General features: G+C 35.0%; 1 protein-coding gene across 1 annotated transcript in view; it reads right to left on the bottom strand.

Annotated features, from left to right (window-relative positions):
* zgc:163022 (putative ferric-chelate reductase 1) overlaps positions 1–18,561 on the bottom strand; it is a 49,292-nt gene that overhangs the window by 28,457 nt on the left and 2,274 nt on the right. The window contains exon 2 of the mRNA XM_049480072.1: positions 1,251–1,396. The gene's annotated coding sequence lies outside the window, so the exon portion shown is untranslated. The remainder of the gene's footprint in view (positions 1–1,250; positions 1,397–18,561) is intronic.

An 18,561-nucleotide genomic window follows, 5' to 3' on the forward strand; every position in this document is an offset into this window, starting at 1 on the left:
ACTTTGTCTTTTTATTGATCTACTTTTCTATTTTACCTTTTAGCCTTTTAATTGTCTTTTTATTATTTTAGTTCCTGTTTTACGTTTGGCGTTTTAGCTTTTTATTTCATTTATTTTGTCCTTTTATTTACTTTATCTTCCGTTTTACCTTTTATTTTATTTCCATAATTTACTTTCTTTATAATCTTGGTGTTATTTTTAGCCACCTATTTTTGTTAGTCCTATGTTTTAATGTATCTCTTTATTTTATTGCTTTTTTATTTTTATTGTTAATATTGTTTATGAAGTTCCTTATTTTAACTCACCTAATTAAATACTTGAGTTTAATTTTAGTCCTATAAATACTCAGCTGCATTAAAAATGACGGTTATCCTCAGTAAATGTATTACTGAGTAAAAATAAAGGTTGATTAATTGACAAATCCTGTGTTTGCTTTAGATCGACATACTAAACTAAAGAGTCTAAACTAGAGTTTCCTTTAAATTACAGAACAGTTTAACCCCCAATAAACTCTAATATTAAAATCACTCTTCCTCCAGACTCTGCTCCCTTAATTTTTAAATAAATGCAAAATTTAAAATTTGATGATCAGTGATGGTTTGGAGAGACATATTTACACAGTCACATTTAGTACATACTGTAATAAAGAGCCTTTATTGTCTACACATAATAATACTTATAATACACAATAATACAGTGTATTATAAGTAAAATAAAACATCTCTGCACTGTGACTGATATCATATCAGTGTAACACTGCTCAAATATTGATACATAACAATATATTGATACATTGTATCACTATCAGTATTTTGTTCTGCAATACTGGATCAATTTTTCATGAATATTTTACAAGATAATTTAATTTCATGTTTAAACCCCGCCCACTATATAGCAGTGTCTTCAGATCCCACTGATAGTGATGGACTTTGTACATATAACAGTGTTAAAAAGTATACATTTTATTAAAAACCCAAAATATATACAAAAAAAATCTCATAGTTTACAGTTATTACACAATATATTGCAATATATTGAATTGTATCTCTTTAAAGTTACAACAGTGTAGCAAATCTCAGTTTTAACGCACTCTGTTTACAAATCTAAATCAAACCCACAGCTTCAGGCAGTCTAAACTACGCACACACACCCACACACACACACACACACAGAGCCGAGCAGGTGAATCGTATGTTAGTCTACAGTAGTGAGTTAAAGGCTGTAAGCTGTACTGAAGCTCTGCTGCTTACCTTCACTGAGAGAACAGGTGAGTACAGGTGAGTCTGCTGAGGAACAATGAGAGTAAAGCACACCTGAGGCCCAGTCTTATAGTGGGCGGAGACTCAGCCAGGCAGCAGAGTGAGCTCAGAGTAAACAGTGTGAGAGCCAGTCTGCTCTGGAGAAAAAAAATCAAAAGATATAATGAATCTAAATAATTAAAAACTTTTTAAAATAAATAAAAAATGTAATAGTTATTGAAAAGGCTGCAAAAATGAGACATTTCTTAATATCATTACAATATGTGAATAAATTAAAAAATCATAAAATAAAAAATATTGAGAATGCATTACAAACTCACATTAAATCATTCTTAAACACAAAGTATGAATCTAAATACTGAGAAAAAATACAAAACCATCTCAAAAGATTAATAAATCATATAAAATTTATACAGCATATTGGAATACTAAGAACGAATCTCACAATAATCAGAAATCATCTCAAAAGATCAAGAAAACATCTCAAAGGATCAAAAAAACATTTTAGAAGATCAAGCAAACATCTCAAAAGATCAAAAAACATTTTAGAGGATCAATAAAACATCTAAAAAGAATGAGAATCATCTGAAAAGATCAGAAAAACATCTGAAAAGATCAAAATAACATCTTAGAAGATCAAGCAAACATCTCAAAAGATTAAAAAAAAACATATTAGAAGATCAAGAAATCATCTTTAGAGATCAAAAAACATCTTAGAAGATCAAGCAAACATCTCAAAAGATCAAAAAACATCTTACAAGAATGAGAATTATCTTAAAAGATCAAGAAAACATCTAAATAGAATGAGAAACATCTCAAAAGACCAGAAAAACATCTTAAATGATCAATAAAACAGCTCAGTTTTGGCTCTGCTTGGACACTCTTTTTTTGAACTTCACGGTTTGTCTCGTTAATGTAATGAATTTTTATTGTTTGTTTGTATTAACCCTTGTAAAAATTAAAGTATACTTAAGACCAAATTAGTATTTTCAAGTTAGATAAAAAAATACTAAAAGTGCATTTTCTATTTAATATACTCAATGAAAATACACATTAAATATACTTTGTGTATTTCTATAAAATGTATTTTTAAGCAATATGCTTTTAAATGATATGTCGTGTCAATAGAATATATATGTAGTGGCATTAAATACTGATTAAAATGCACTGTAGTGTAGTGTTTTTCTTTAAAGTATCATTAAGGTGTACACAATATGTGCATCAATACGCATCAATAAGTATTTCATTTACAGTTTAATACTTCAAATTAGAGACCGACCGATATGGGTTTTTCTAAGGCCGATGCCGATACCGATCATTAGTGGTCAGAGTCAGCCGATGGCCGATGTGACCTGCCGATTTTTAGGGCCGATATGCTATCGTATTATATTTATTTGGCATGCTTAAAATCATACTAGTAAGAGGAGGCACAACAGTTGTAAACTTCACACAATTTATTGAAAATAAGGTTAGCATTTTATAGTGACTTTAATGTTACTATATCACTATATGTTAATAAAAAAAATATTAATTTTATTTAGATTGTATTATCCATAACATTTTATTTTATTCATTATATAACATATGTTCTATATACACTATATATTCATGTTTATAGTAGAAATATTATGTTGGCTATTATATAAAATTTACTGTAGGGGCCTACTAATTAACAAATGTATGACTTGTTGCAGTCTGTTAGTCTATTAATTATTCATTTTAATATGTTTAACAGAGTGCAAGAAGACTTCCATAATGTGACAACTTTAGATAGTTACTCCAAAACGGCAAAGCTCATTTCTTCTTCAACTCCATAAACGAATGGACATGGGAGGACAATGTTATAAAATGTTCACATTAGGGCTGCAGCTATTATTTTACAAAAATGGGTGACGTTTAAATTAAGAATAAAATTATAAATAATGCAAAAACAGACAGGTGCTGTAATTTAAATATAGCTTTATCTGTTTTTTTTTTCTTCTTCAAATGAGCTCCTTAGCCAGAGAAACGCGTCTCATCAGCTGTACTGGAGGTTCGGTGCGTGAGCGGAAAATGAGTTGAGAAAGCTGAAGAGCGCGGACTTTATAGGTTCAGGATAAAATGAGCTTTTATCAGAAAAGTCTGGAGGGGGTTCTAAAGTAGAACCCGACAAAACAGAAAATTCTGCTCATCGTTTCATTTAATATCTAACAGCGCAAACCGCTTTAAACGGGTGAGTTTTACAGCAGAACAGCAGGAGGCGGCATGATTTAATGTCTGTTTGTAGTGAAGGAAAAAGAGATGTTTTATTTTAACTCCATTATTTTAGAAACTATTTGTTTTATTAATTCGTTTACAATAAAGCTTATTTATATACAGTGTTGGGAGTAACGGCGTTACTAACGCCGTTACTTTTTTTCAGTAACGAGTAATCTAACTAATTACTATGACTGTAACTATAACGCCGTTACCATTTCCGACACCCCGTTACTGCACGTTACTTTAGCAGCTCTATTAACTTTTTTTTTTTATTTCGCTTTGCCCTGGTTAACCCCTCCTCTGTCCGGTGAACTTGAGCTTCTGGCCGCTGTGCCTGAGGTTTGGCGTGGTGAAGTGAGGCACAATTGTGACGATTTGCGTGCTCTAATCAATTCAGTGATTGCCGTGGACAACCCAAGTTCCGAATTAAGGACGTTAAGCTCTTTTTAGCTGCTCCGGTTTTTGTGGTGCTGCTGCTTTCTATTTTAGAGCTTAGATTCTCTGCCCGAATCCCACCTGACCTGAGGACCGACCCGAAATCAGGCTCCTATTTTTATTTTATATAAAGCTCTGGTGTGATAATCACAATGTTGCTAAGTAACCAATTATTATTGTTCACTAAAGCGAACGAAATAGCGAAAATTGAAAGTGAAAAACATTTGTGTTAACTGAATCTAATAAAAACGGTAATTAAAAGGAAAAACATAACTATCTCGAACTGTATTTTGTGTTTATAAAACTAACTAAAACGAACTGAAATTACTGATAGAATTCCCTCATTTTTGTGTTTAATTTATTTATAAGCGCTGTTGTACAGCGGAGTTGTACAGCGGGAGTTGTTGTGCCGAGCGCGCGGCACTCGTGGTCCGTTAGTTCTTGTGTAAAGCGCTCGCGCTAGCAAGCCCACCCTAAAATGAACAGAAAAAATAAAAACAAAATAAAATTAAACTATAATAAAAATGAAAACTGTAATCACGTAGCTCTGGGCGCACGTGAACGCCTCCGCGTTTGACTTGCAGCATTGTGTGTAGCTGTTCTTAAAAATCATTTAAATTAAATAATAGTTCTATGCTTCTATGTTACAGTGTTAATTAACATAATTCTGATTATATTTCGCTCATTCAATCAGCCCGAAAACAGACAGTTTATGGGGAGGATCGGGTCAGGCTCATAATGACAGTTTATGGTTCGGGCTTGGGCAGAATGTGCACGGGCTCCGGCTGGGTCGGATTTTTTGGGCACGATCTAAGCTCTATTCTCTTTTGGTGAAGCTGTTATATTAATACCATTTTAACGGGCATTAAATTGTTGTTTTTGTCCATTATTTTGTTTTATATATACATATTTCTTTTGAGTGTGGCTTGGTTTGTTAAATTTCATCCCCAGACGCGTTTTTCCGCTTTTTTCAGTATTACAAGTTTTAGTAATTTTCTTTGGTTGTGTGGAGAATTTCGTTTTATTTTTTTGAAATTCGTTAGATTATATTTTTGTCAACATTTTGGGTTTATTTTCGTTTGTTATTTTTTGTTATTTTTCTAATAATAATAGTAAATGCATAATTGATTTCCTTTTTTTGACGGGCGAATAATAAAAAGTAACGCTATAGTTACTTTTACTGGTAACTAATTACTTTTATAGTGCAGTAACTCCGTTAGTAACTCAGTTACTTTTTTGGAGAAGTAAGAGTAACTATAACTAATTACTTTTTCAAAGTAACGTGCCCAACACTGTTTATATATAAGGAGAAGTACAGTCCTCTAATAATCCTGACTAACCAGTAATTATTATTTCAGCGCAGCTGATGCTGCGAATATCCTTAAACAGTTTTAGTCCTGCCCTTTTTCATTTCGTCTAAAAATAATTTAAATACTGAAAATATCAAGTGTTAATTTGATTTTATTTACTTAGATTTTCGTTTCTGAAGAAGAGACGTCAGTTATTTTATACTAGAGCTTATAGATAGGGCTTGCCTTGCATAGTCAGGGCGCATTCCAAATGCACTCCTGCCATCAACGCTAAGCATAGTTTCGTTTGGAGAGAAATGCTACAACACCGATGCAGTTGAAATTCTATTCTTTTTCAGTAGTGAAGCAACATCACAGATTACTAATCATGAGAGAAAATATAGACTTTGGGACACTGGATTGTAAAAATGGATGCCTTACCCCTTGAAAGTCTTGCTCACTCTTGAAACCTTGCGCTGCGTTCCAAGTAGCTGCCCGCAGATGTGCCGGATTAAAATCGGCGCGGCCAAATAAGAAAATCGGCCGATGCCGATTGATAAAAAAATAACAAAAATCGGCCGATTAAATCGGCTGGCCGATCGATCGGTCGGCCTCTACTTCAAATGCATTAAAAATTATGTTTAAAAAGCACAAACTTAAATCTACTTAAGTTACAGAAGTTATACGAAGAAAAAACACACTCAAAAGCCCAACCTAATGCTTTTATGTTGTGTTTAAATATAATGTAGCTTAATTACAATTGAAATATACTCAAGCTGCCAAAAGTTGATTCAAAATACTGCATTTAGTGCGGATTAATTTTAATGTTAAAAGTATGTACTTTTCCATGTTAAGTACACTTTTTAAAAAATATACTTAAATGCACTTTTCTTTGACAAGGCAGTTTACATCCTAGAGCATGACACATTTACATTTTTTTTAACAAAAGATAATGGGTATAATGTTATGGTTAAACCTCCCCTGAAAACAGCTTGCGTAAATGTTTTGAAGTAAGAGGTTTGAGAAGCTGAACGTTACGATAAACAGTCCTAGAAAATGTAATCTGTCCGCTGTTTTGCTTTGATTATTTTGCAATCTTTTCATTTTTTGTTTTAGGAATGTTACGTTTAACATTTCCATAATGTTAGTATTTGTCTAGCTGGGAACGGTATGTGATAAATGTTCTTATACTGCTGTAATGTAAAGTTTTTAGAACATTCCTAGAACTTTTTCAGAATTATTTCTACAACATTACAGGCTAATTTTAAATCGTTTATAGAAGTAGTATAGATATATATATACTAGTGCCACGCCCACAGAGTCCTATAGTGCACTAACCTCCCTGCTCCCCAAAACACATTTTTCTAAAAGCTATAATGACTTTAAAATGTTAAAATATTAAAATGTTAATGTTGATAATATAATTTGGGATTTTGCACTAGACTGTTCACTAGTGTTTCAGCTGCATATATGCTGATTGTATATTAATGTATTTATTTTAGTAGAACGTAAATATATTAAAGAAGTTTAGTTGGACTGGAGTTCGTCTGGAGTTCTCTTGAGTCTCTGCACGGATCATCTTCATACTAGACTACATACGTCTGTAGTGGGGGGGGTGCAGGTGTGATTGATCACAGTATAAACCAATAGGGAGTCAGAATGGTATATGTTTATACTTCTCTACATCCAATCACAATCAGATTCAATCTATCTGGATAAAGGAGAGATTTATCTGGATAGGGGTTTTGAGAAGCCGGAATTAAAAACAGCTGAAATGAAACAGGAGTAACGAGGCTGTTTTTATTAAAATGTAAGAAGAAGAAAGTTCAGATAATTGTGTGAAAATGTAAAATAATTAATACTGTAAGGTATAGATAACAGTATTTGTAAAAAAAGTATTTGTACTTCATTACTTCACACCTCTGAGAGTGTCCTATATGATTAGTGGAGCTGATATACAGTAAATGCATAATGGGTGCAAAATTTATATTTATATAAGAGTATATATATAATATAGAGTTATATATAAAACTCAATATAGTATAAATTTACAGTCTTTTATTATGAAGTGTGTCAGGTGGTGGAATAATAAGAGGCAGTAAATAATAACAGCATCCTGCACACCTTCGGCGTCAATGACAGTAACCACATATATGTGTGTGTGTGTGTGTGTGTGTGTGTGTGGTATTTAAGCAGGTGGAGTTTCAGTTCCAGGGTTTCCCCCCCCCCGAGGGCGGAGCTGCTTTGCTGCATTAGTGCCGAGTCATGCTGTGAGTTGCAGCTTTTGTTCCAGTTCAGTAACGTTCAGTGTGAACATCACAAGACAATAGTGAGTCACGTTTATCTGACCTGAGTCAGGAATGACATCAGTCAAATAGTTGTGTTTCTCAGAAGAGCTGCTGGAGGATATCTGAATGCATTCCAAAGCTTTTATTTAGACATCCTTCAGAACTGACTTTCAGAGAGCGGAAGAGTTTAAAATCAGCTTTTAGCTACAGAGCAGCAGCAGTGAGCTGAAATTCTACGGTGGCCGAGAAAGCCCAACACAGTGCAAATTGAAAAGCGCTACAAAAGCACAAAACACATCCATCAAAATTACAACACAGGCGCAGCAAATAGAAAAATGCGCTGCAAATACAACCACAACACAACGGAAGTGAGTCACAACACAACGGAATTTTCCCGGGGGACCTTAAAAGATACTGTACCAGCTAAGCTGCGTCTTCAGTAACGTCTCGGACTTCACTATGTGTACAAAGGACAATAAGTGGCAAACAAGGCGTTTTGTGAAGCAGAACTTTTAATAATATGCACACAACCGTGGTAATCACAGGTAATAAACATAACTTACTTTTCAGAAGCTTGTTTGCCACTTATTGTCCTTTGTATACAGCTGGTACAGCATCTTTTAAGGTCCCCCGGGAAAATTCCGTTGTGTTGTGACTCACTTCCATTTGACCATTTGCAGCGCGTTTTTCTATTTGCAGCGCGTTTTTCTATTTGCAGCGCGTTTTTCTATTTGCAGCGCATTTTTCTATTTGCTGCGCCTGTGTTGTAATTTTGATGGATGTGTTTTGTGCTTTTGCAGCGCTTTTCAATTTGCACTGCGCTGGGCTTTCTCGGCCACCGTAAAATTCACTACAGGAAACTCAGTAATCACCTTCAGACAGACTGGAACTTAATTAATGATTCAGTCCCTTTAAGCTGTAAATGCTCTAAAGGCTGTATTAAAAATGAAGGTTACCCTCAGTATACAGCCAAATTACCCCCCAATTAACCAACTCATCCCCAACACACAAACTCCTCCCCCACCTCTTCAACTCACCACCAACTCATCCCCAACCCCCCACCTCATCCCAACACACCAACTCATCACCAGCACACAAACTCAACCCCCAACACACCAATTAATCCCCAAATCATCCCCAACTCACAACTAATCCCTAACACACCGACATATCTCCAACTCACCAACTAATCCCCAACTCACCAACCCATCTCCAACTTATCCCCAACTCACCAACTCATCCCCAACACACAAACTCTTCCTCCAACTCACCAACTCATTCCCAACTCACCAACTAATCCCCAATTTATCCCCAACACACAAACCTATCCCCCAACTCATTCCCAACTCACCAACTAATCCCCAATTTATCCCCAACACACAAACTCATCCCCAAGTCTCCAACTAATCCCTAACACACAACATATCTCCAACTTTCCAACTCATCTTAAATTATTACCAACTCATCCCCAATTTACCAACCCATCTTCAACTCATCCACCAACTCACCAACTAATTCCCAACTCATCACCAACTCATCCCTAACTTATCCCTAATACACAAACCCATCACCCAACTCTCCAACTAATCCCCAACTCATCCCCAACTTACCAACCAATCCCTAACATACCCACATATCTCCAACTCATCCTCAACTCACCAACTTATCCCCAACTCACCAACCCATCTCCAAATCATTCCCAACACACAACATATCTCCAACTTTCCAACTCATCTTAAATTATTACCAACTCATCCCCAATTTACCAACCCATCTTCAACTCATCCACCAACTCACCAACTAATTCCCAACTCATCCCTAACTTATCCCTAATACACAAACCCATCACCCAACTCTCCAACTAATCCCCAACTCATCCCCAACTTACCAACCAATCCCTAACATACCCACATATCTCCAACTCATCCTCAACTCACCAACTTATCCCCAACTCACCAACCCATCTCCAAATCATTCCCAACACACAAACTCACCCCCCCCCACCTCTCCGACTCATCACCAACTCATCCCCAACTCTCCAACTCACCCCCAACTCTCCAACTCATCCCCAACTCACCAACCCATCTCCAACTTATTCCCAACACACCAACTCATTCCCAACTCTCCAAATCAATCCCAACTCATCAACTTATCTCCAACTCTCCACCTCACCAACTCATCCCCAACTCACCAACCCATCTCCAACTTATTCCCAACACACCAACTCATTCCCAACTCTCCAAATCAATCCCAACTCATCAACTTATCTCCAACTCTCCACCTCACCAACTCATCCCAACTCACCAACCCATCTCCAACTTATTCCCAACACACCAACTCATTCCCAACTCTCCAAATCAATCCCAACTCATCAACTTATCTCCAACTCTCCACCTCACCAACTCATCCCCAACTCTCCAACTCCCCAACTCATACTCAAATCATCACCAACTCATCTGCAACTAATTTCCAGCACACCAACTCATCCCCAACTCTCCAACTCATCCCCAACCCAACCAAGTAAAGAAAAACTTTACTTTAAGAAAATTTGATGGTCTGAAAAGAGGAATTTTAAGAACTTCAAGAAATGCAGTCTCCAAAAAGACTATCCAAAACATTATAATGATGAAACTGGCACTCATCAGAACCTGCAAGGAAAAGAAGAGCGAGAGTTTCCTCTTTTGTACAGGATAAGTTCATCAGAGTTACCAGCCTCAGATAAGCGTATCTAAATGCTTCTTCACAGAGTATTCTAGTTTGTTTAACACTGTTTTTAAGTTACTACATCATTACTACTACATAGATCACTTCACTATTCATTTACTATGTAGGAAAAACTGCTTTTAGGAGAGAATACTGCTATTATCACAATATTTACAGTGGTATAAAAAGTTTGGGCCCCAGATAATTATTGGTTGTTTGGATCAGCAGTTTCAGTTAAATATATCGTATATCAGATGAACACAGTGATGTTTGAGAAGTGAAATGAAGTTTATAGGATTTACAGAAAGTGTGCAATAATTCTTTAAAGTAAATTAGGCAGGTGAATAAGTTTGGATTGGAGCATTATGAGGAGTGGTGTGATATGATACGGCACACGCCTAATTAATAATACCGTCTGATCCAGTGTTTATTGTTCAGTTTTGTGTTAATAATGTATGTGACAAAGCTGTGTCTGTTTCTGGCTCTTCTTCAGTTTCATCACTGTCTCGGTGTGCAGGTGTGCAGGTGTGTGTGAGTGTGTGAGTGTGTGTGTGTGAATAGGCAGTCGGATAGAGAGTCGGGAGTCGTATTACTCTCAGTATAAAGGCTAAACTGTAACGGTGTGGGGGGCGGGGCTTGGGTGGGCTGGATAAAGCCTGTTTTACTCAGATTGTTGGTTCAGTAACAGCATGTTGACCAACAAATTATTTTACACCCTAAACACAGAGGTCATTATCATTTAATCTGCAGCACAAGGTCTGTCGTGATGCTCATTGCTACCTTACACCCCGCCAACAGTCTGTTTTCAGAGGGGCGCAACTGACTGATTAAAACCCTGACAACAGTCAACAGTCAGGTGCGCTGTACTGTGCAAATCCAGCTTTTAACAATAAACAGAATAAAGAATAATATTTAAAAAAATCCCCAACTCACCAACTAATCCCCAACTCATCTCCAACTCACCAACTAATCCCTAACACATATCTCCAACTTATCCTCAACTTCTCCAACTCTTCCTTAACTCATCTCCAACTCACTAACACATCCACAAATCATCTCCAACTCATCCACAACTCACCAACTAATCCCCAAGTCACCAATTAATCCCTAACACACCAACCTATCTGCAACTCCTCAACTTCTCCAACTCTTCCTTAACTCATCTCCAACTCACTAACACATCCACAAATCATCTCCCACTCATCCACAACTCACAACCCATCCCCAACACACCAATATATTTCCAACTCTCCAACTTATCCCAACTCACCAACTATTCTCTAACACACCAATATATCTCCAACTCACCCCCAACTCACCAACCCATCCCCAACTCACCAACTAATCCCCAACACACCAATATATCTCCAACTCTCCAACTTATCCCAACTCACCAACTATTCTCTAACACACCAATATATCTCCAACTCACCCCCAACTCACCAACCCATCCCCAACTCACCAACCCATCTCTAACTTACCCCAACTCACCAACTAATCCCTAATTTATCACCAACTCATCCTCAACTCTTCAACTCTTCTTTAACTCATTACCAACTCACTAACACGTCCACAACTCATCTCCAAATCATCCACAACTCTTCAACTCATCCTCAACTCATCCCTAACTCATCCCTATCTCTTACATCCTCAACTCATCAACACCACTGACTGATTAAAACCCTGACAAAAGTCAACAGTCAGGTACGCTGTAGTGTGAAAATCCAGCTTTTAACTCAACAATAAAACAGAGTAAAGAATACAATAACATAACTGTTCCCTTAAATGAGCTGCTGGTTTATCTTTACAGTGCGATTCAGTAGCTCAGTATCTATCTCTACTGAGACTCACAAAAGTGCCGCACTGTTAAGATACGAACATGCCAAAGTCAGAGCTCACCTGCCTCTTAAAGAGAATGGCAAGTAACACTGTTCCTGACCATCAAAAACAAAAAACACCTGTATTTGACCCTAAAGCAAGGAGGGTGTTGATTTTAGTAAAAATGTATTTTGCAGACCAATAATAATAAGAGGTTAATGATTAGAGGTGGGATAGTATTTCAATATTGCGATATATCATGTTTTTGATAGCAACATCAAATATAGATACATTTATTGAAACACAGAAGCTCAAATCTCTCTAAAACTTGCCCCCTAATTAGACTTAGACTAGACCAAATAGAATTAAACCAATGAATCCTATAAATAAAACCCTAATTCCTGGTATTTACTTATTTACTTATTTTAACACAAATGTAGTTAAGTATCGTATAGAATTGTCTTGTGATGTATCAAGTATCACAAAATCAAAGCATCATGGTAATATTGTAAGATGCCCTGTGATTCACTCCATTTTTAATGATATGTTATCTAAATAGTTATTTTTATCTAAAAAGTACATGTAAATATGTATAGTTCATTTGTAGTGATAATTTTAAGATTGCTATAGGAACAAATTGTATTTACCTAAACTTTCTATGCACATTATTTGTTATTAAATAACAAAAAAAAACAATGGCAGCAAGTAAAACTGACCTTGAATGCAAAGTTTAGTAGTTTTAAAGTTTTCCTGGTGAAAAACTCTTTTTCGTTGTTCAGTCGTTACCCATTACGAGTAGGCCTGTCACAATAAAATTTTTTTGCAAACAATATTTTGTCCCAGAAATTATTGCGATAAACAATATTGTTACCCATTTTAGACCATTAATTTGGCACTAATAAAATAATAACATAATATTGTAACAAATTAATTAACCTTTTTAAAGACAATAAACTTTCCATTCCTGCTTATGCAACTTATTTTGGAAACTATATATATATATATATATATATATATACACACACAAGCACACACAGAGGTGGAAAGTAACTAATTACATTTACTCACATTACTGTAATTGAGTAGATTTTATGAGTAATTTGTCATTTTTAAAGTAGTTTTTAAAATAGGTAATTTTACTTTTACTCAAGTACATTTTGACACAAGTAATCTACTTTGCTATGTTGGAAAACTCCTTGTTACTGAGTAAAAAATAAAATGCTGGGAAAAAAAACGAATTGTCTGAGTTTTGTTCTCCATGGCAGCACAACTGAACTTTTCCCAGCAGTGTTTATTACGGTTAGCGGGAGAGACGCTGTGTGAATCAGCTGTGCATGCGAGTTATGCTAAGTTATGATAAGTTTTTATTGGGAGCATCAAACATTAAATCTACTTGGATGTTAAAAAAACATGTTAATAGCAGTTAAAGCATAGCAATGGCAAGTTAAAAATGATTAATTAACTGTAAAAGTATAAAAGGTTTATAAGTACAGTTTATAGTCGCCTATATGACCATAACTTTTTAACTTTTATACAGTAAAGAAAAAAATGGATCATAGAAACCTATACCACTTGTTGTTGAAAATGTTTCTGCCTGAAAGATCTAAATTATTATGTGGAATAATAGTTCATTTAAAATGATTTAATTTATGATTTGTTGTACTTTCTTCATCAAATAATTAAAAGTAACTATGTAACTTTTACTCAAAGTACATTTTTAGATGGGTACTATTACTTTTACTTAATTACAAGTGTTCAGTACGTTTTCCACCTATATATATATATATATATATATATATATATATATATATATATATATATATATATATATATATACACACATACACACACACACACACACACATACACACACACACACAGTAAAGTGCGGAGGCAGGGGAAGCGTTTGTCTGCCCCACTCCATGACATGCAGCCCGGGTCTGCCCAGCTGGCACGCATTGAACCGGCATAAAGACCCTGCATCAGCCTTCAGTCTAGAGATACGCCTGATGGTGAATGAAATCCTGAGGCAACATGAACCTACGAGACACTAAAGTTAAGCAACTAGAGCTGCACTGGGCCATTATTATATTTCTTTAAGTTTGTTTTGGGTGTTAATAGAGGTGCAGCCATTTCCACAGTTACAGTATAAGTGCATTTTGTAAGTGCAAACACAAACAACAAGATCACGATTATTAAAATGATTGAAGTCGATAATAAAGTTATTGTGACCGGCCTAATTACAAGATAACAAGACGTCACTATATTTTACTGAGTTGTGTAATGATTTTATCACAGAGCATTAATATAAAAGTTTTTTTAGGATGATTAAATCATGCGTTGAGTAAAGTGGGTTTTTATTTTAGAGCATTGCTGAAGTTATTACTGAGATGATTACTGCTGAACCAATTACAGTGTAATAATGAGCAGCGCTGCAGGTCGAACCACTTCTGCTGATTGTGTTTTAGATCCAGTTATTCCACTCATCTTTTTCTGCCTGTAATGGAAACCTGAGTTTCCTGAGATAAAGGACTTTAATTTTACTGAATCACTGAAGGAGCTCTATTGGTGCGTCAGGACTGGATCAGAGCCAGTTTCTGCTTATCAGATATACACACATCTTTCCATCAGCAGTTTCATACAGTGTGTGACGTTTCAACACAAGACAAACAACAGAAGTGAAAAGGGGGTCACTATTTTTATTAGTGACTGTATATAAACACAGACACTGTGGTTTTAATCCATTTCTCCTTGCTATACTCTAGTGAAAAAAGTAGATTAAAGTATACTAATCATTATTATTATGCCATAGTGCACTAAAGTGTTTTATTGTAGCCACATTATTATTAATCAGTATATTTAAAGAGTGATAAAATAGAACAACTTTTTTTGTACTTATTATACTTTAATTACAGTATAAAAATAGTACAAAAGTCTTACTGAAATTGTGCTACTTAAAGTGTACTTAACTGTTCTAAAATGGAACTATTTTATATATACTTTAAAGTAACATTTAAACATTTAAACTACTTCATGTATGTAACCTCATATTGTAAATATGCTTACAGTAAAATTATAATACATTTAATTATTAGAGTATTACAACTGTATAACTACTATTATACACCAGGTATATTAGGATTAGAAATGTACTAAGAATTGATGTTAAATATATGTCATCTATACTATATCCCAGCCTGGCTCTCCACTGCCCGCTGTGTTGTTCTCCGGCTCTGCAGCCCTGCACTGATTACCATTAACACACTCAGTATCTGTTTCTGTATTAGCCATAGCTCTATAGTTTGTGCCCATCACATTCTTATATTCATAAATTAGTACCTGTTATATTAGCCATAGTTCACATTAATTCTCTGTACTGTTTTGTTCTGTTATTTGTTTGTTGTTTGTTTGTACTGAGCGGGTCGACCCGAGTAGGATGGGTTCCTCGGACTGAGTCTTGGTTCCTTCCAAGGTTTCTTCCTCTTAAAGGGAGTTTTTTTGCCACTGTGTCACCATAAAATTGGCATCTCTGTGGTGCTGCTCATAAGAGGCGTGGACCTGTTTTTCCTGTAAAGCGGCTTTGTGACAACCTTTGTTGTAAAAAGCACTATATAAATAAAATTGAATTGAATTGAATTGAATTTACATTAGAGTACAAAAATATATATGCTTCTTTTTCCTGTCTTTTGTAATAAGTAGTACACTTCTAGTATACTTTACTTTGTTGGGTATAAAAGTATATTTTAATATTGTGTACTACTAATTTTTAGAGTGTACAAATTTAGTTATTTTTTTTTTATTAGTAGTAGTAATTTAATTTACTTTCTAAAAAGTTACATGATACATTGTATTTTAAGTGAAGTACTGTAACAGCTGTTTTTAACACACTTTGCTTAAAAATGTACAAAAGTATATTTGGAAATAAGTATTTTAGAAGTATATTGAATTACATTAAACTAAATGTGTACTTTATAGTAGTCTATTTTTCTTTTAAATACACTATATGGTACTTTTTAAAAAGTATTATCAAAATTTACTTAGAAACATTTGATGAAAGCATCATATTAATGTACTTTTAATATATTGTAGGTTAAGTACATACATCTGTTAGTATATTTACATCATACTTAGACAGTTCTCAATATGTTTTAAGTACAATTAAGTTTATATATACATATATATTTACCAGGGAATTTACATTCTAGCTCCAGTGCCAGTCAGCTCTGACCAATCAGAGGAGACTCTGATGTACTCGCGTGGTTTATTGGTGCAGATTTTGGTGAGTTTAGGTGTTTTTATACCTGTGTGAAAACAAACCAAACAGAGGGAAAAACTCTCCAAATAAACACTCAAACTCATCAACTGATCCAGGTGTGAAAACACCCATAGTTAGGAGAGAAATATTTGGACAGTGAGACAATTTTTAGATTTTGGGCTCTGCATGCTATCACACTGGATTTGAAACGAAACAACTGAGTAGGGCTGCAACGATTAGTCGATATAATCGACAATGTCGATTAATTAAATGTGTCGACTATAAATTTCATTGTCTCCAAAAGTGCCCAAACACAACAGATTACACATTTACTCACTAAATATCAGTGACTTCCATGTTTTAACAATATCTAGACATTTAAACGCCTTTTAAATCTTATGTTCAGATGTTCCTATTGTTTTTAAAGGTGGAGGACATGGTGTAAATAATCGTTGACTAATCAACTAATGGAATAATCGAAAAAATAATCATCAGATTAGTCGACTACCAAAATCATTAGTTGCAGCTCTACAACTGAGATGTGAGAATTGAAGTGTAGACTTTCAGGTTTAATTCAAGGGGTTGAATAAAAATGTCTTTTAAAGCTTTTAGGAATTGCAACCATTTGAACTTTACCATAAAAAAATGTTTATATCTAATACTTTATTGAAGATCTGTTGCGGGCTAGAACTCATGAACATCACCAAATGCTGGGTTTCCTCCTTTATGAAGCTTTAAAAGGCCTTTACTGTAGCTTTAGTAATTAGTTGTTGGTGGTTTTTTGGCCAAAATGATCAAATTTGTAACTAGTGTAAGTGCAGTAAAGACCAGAGGCAGAGCCAAACCAGGTTCAAGTGTCTCAGACTGCCTTCATTGAGTTTACAGTGCAGCCTACAGGACCAGAAGCAGAGCAGATTGCCCAATAATTGTAATAAATGTCCCAAACTATTTTAATTTCCATCAAATTATAGCAAATTACAGCAGAGCTCAGCTCCAAAATCCAATATAGAGCTTTTCAGTAAAGCACATTATTTTACTAATTACCAAAATCAGAATTAGGACTACAAAGAAAAGTTCACAGTACCTACAGTAGGGCTGCAGTGATTAGTCGATATAATCGACAAAGTTGATTATTTAAATTTGTCGACTACAAATTTAATTGTCGACTAATCGTTCCTTTGTAACAGTGCAGCATTACACCAAGTGCTGAAGACAGAAGTGCAATGGGAGATGGGTAAATCTAAATCTCGAAAAGTGCTCAAACACAACAGAATACATATTTAATCACTAAATATTAGTACTTTCCATGCTTAAACAACATTTAGATGCCTTTTAAATCTCATGTTCAGCTGTTTTTATTGTTTGTGATGGCAGAATTATTCGTTGACTAATCGACTAATTGTAAAAAAAGAAATCGTCAGATTAGTCGACTACCAAAATAATCATTAGTTGCAGCCCTAACCTACAGTCAAATATGGTGGATGTTTTGGGGTTGTTTTTCTGGATCTGGCATTAAATGCCTTGACTGTGTGCAAGGAATCATGACATGTGAAGATTACTATAGGATTTTGAGTCGCAATGTAGAGCCCATCGTCAGAAAGCTCATGGTTTGCATCTTAAGTCATGGGCCTTCCGGCAGGACAATGACCCCAAACATACAAGTGGTCAGTATTTAAGCTGGAGAGATATTTTTACTTATTTTATGTGATTTAGGACATCATGTTTTTGGATAGTTTGTGAAATATAAAGGGTCAATATCAAATATAAAATAAAAATACATTTTAAATATATAATTATCAAATCTTCTTTTGTCTGCATTACAGAGAGAAACAGCCTTCTTATATGTTTTCATCACTGTATCATAATTCAGGTCTGAAAGGGTTAATCAAGCTAAATCAGAAGCACCTGATTCAGTAAAGCAATGACTCAGAAAGAACTTAAAAATAGTGACAAAGGACAATTCACATACCAGGACAGGCTTTGTGTACACAGTAACCGTATACATGCGTCTAAAGGCTGCTGAGGTCATCACGAACAGGTACAGGTAGAAATAAACACAAAGTCCTGAACTGTATCCAGTACTGTCGTCTACTGTGTCCAAAACATCAGCTGCTGTGGATGTACTGGGCTTAGTTTCAGTAACAGTGTGTGAAACTACCTCCACCATGTTTGGAGGCTGAAACGTTACTTTATTTCAGTAATTCATTTTTTACATCCAATAAAACCCCAAAAATCAGTGTTTTAGAAAATGTAAATACTGTATAAGACCTACTTTT

This window comes from Astyanax mexicanus, chromosome 6 (assembly GCF_023375975.1).
Source record: "Astyanax mexicanus isolate ESR-SI-001 chromosome 6, AstMex3_surface, whole genome shotgun sequence".
Classification (NCBI taxonomy): Eukaryota; Metazoa; Chordata; class Actinopteri; order Characiformes; family Acestrorhamphidae; genus Astyanax; species Astyanax mexicanus.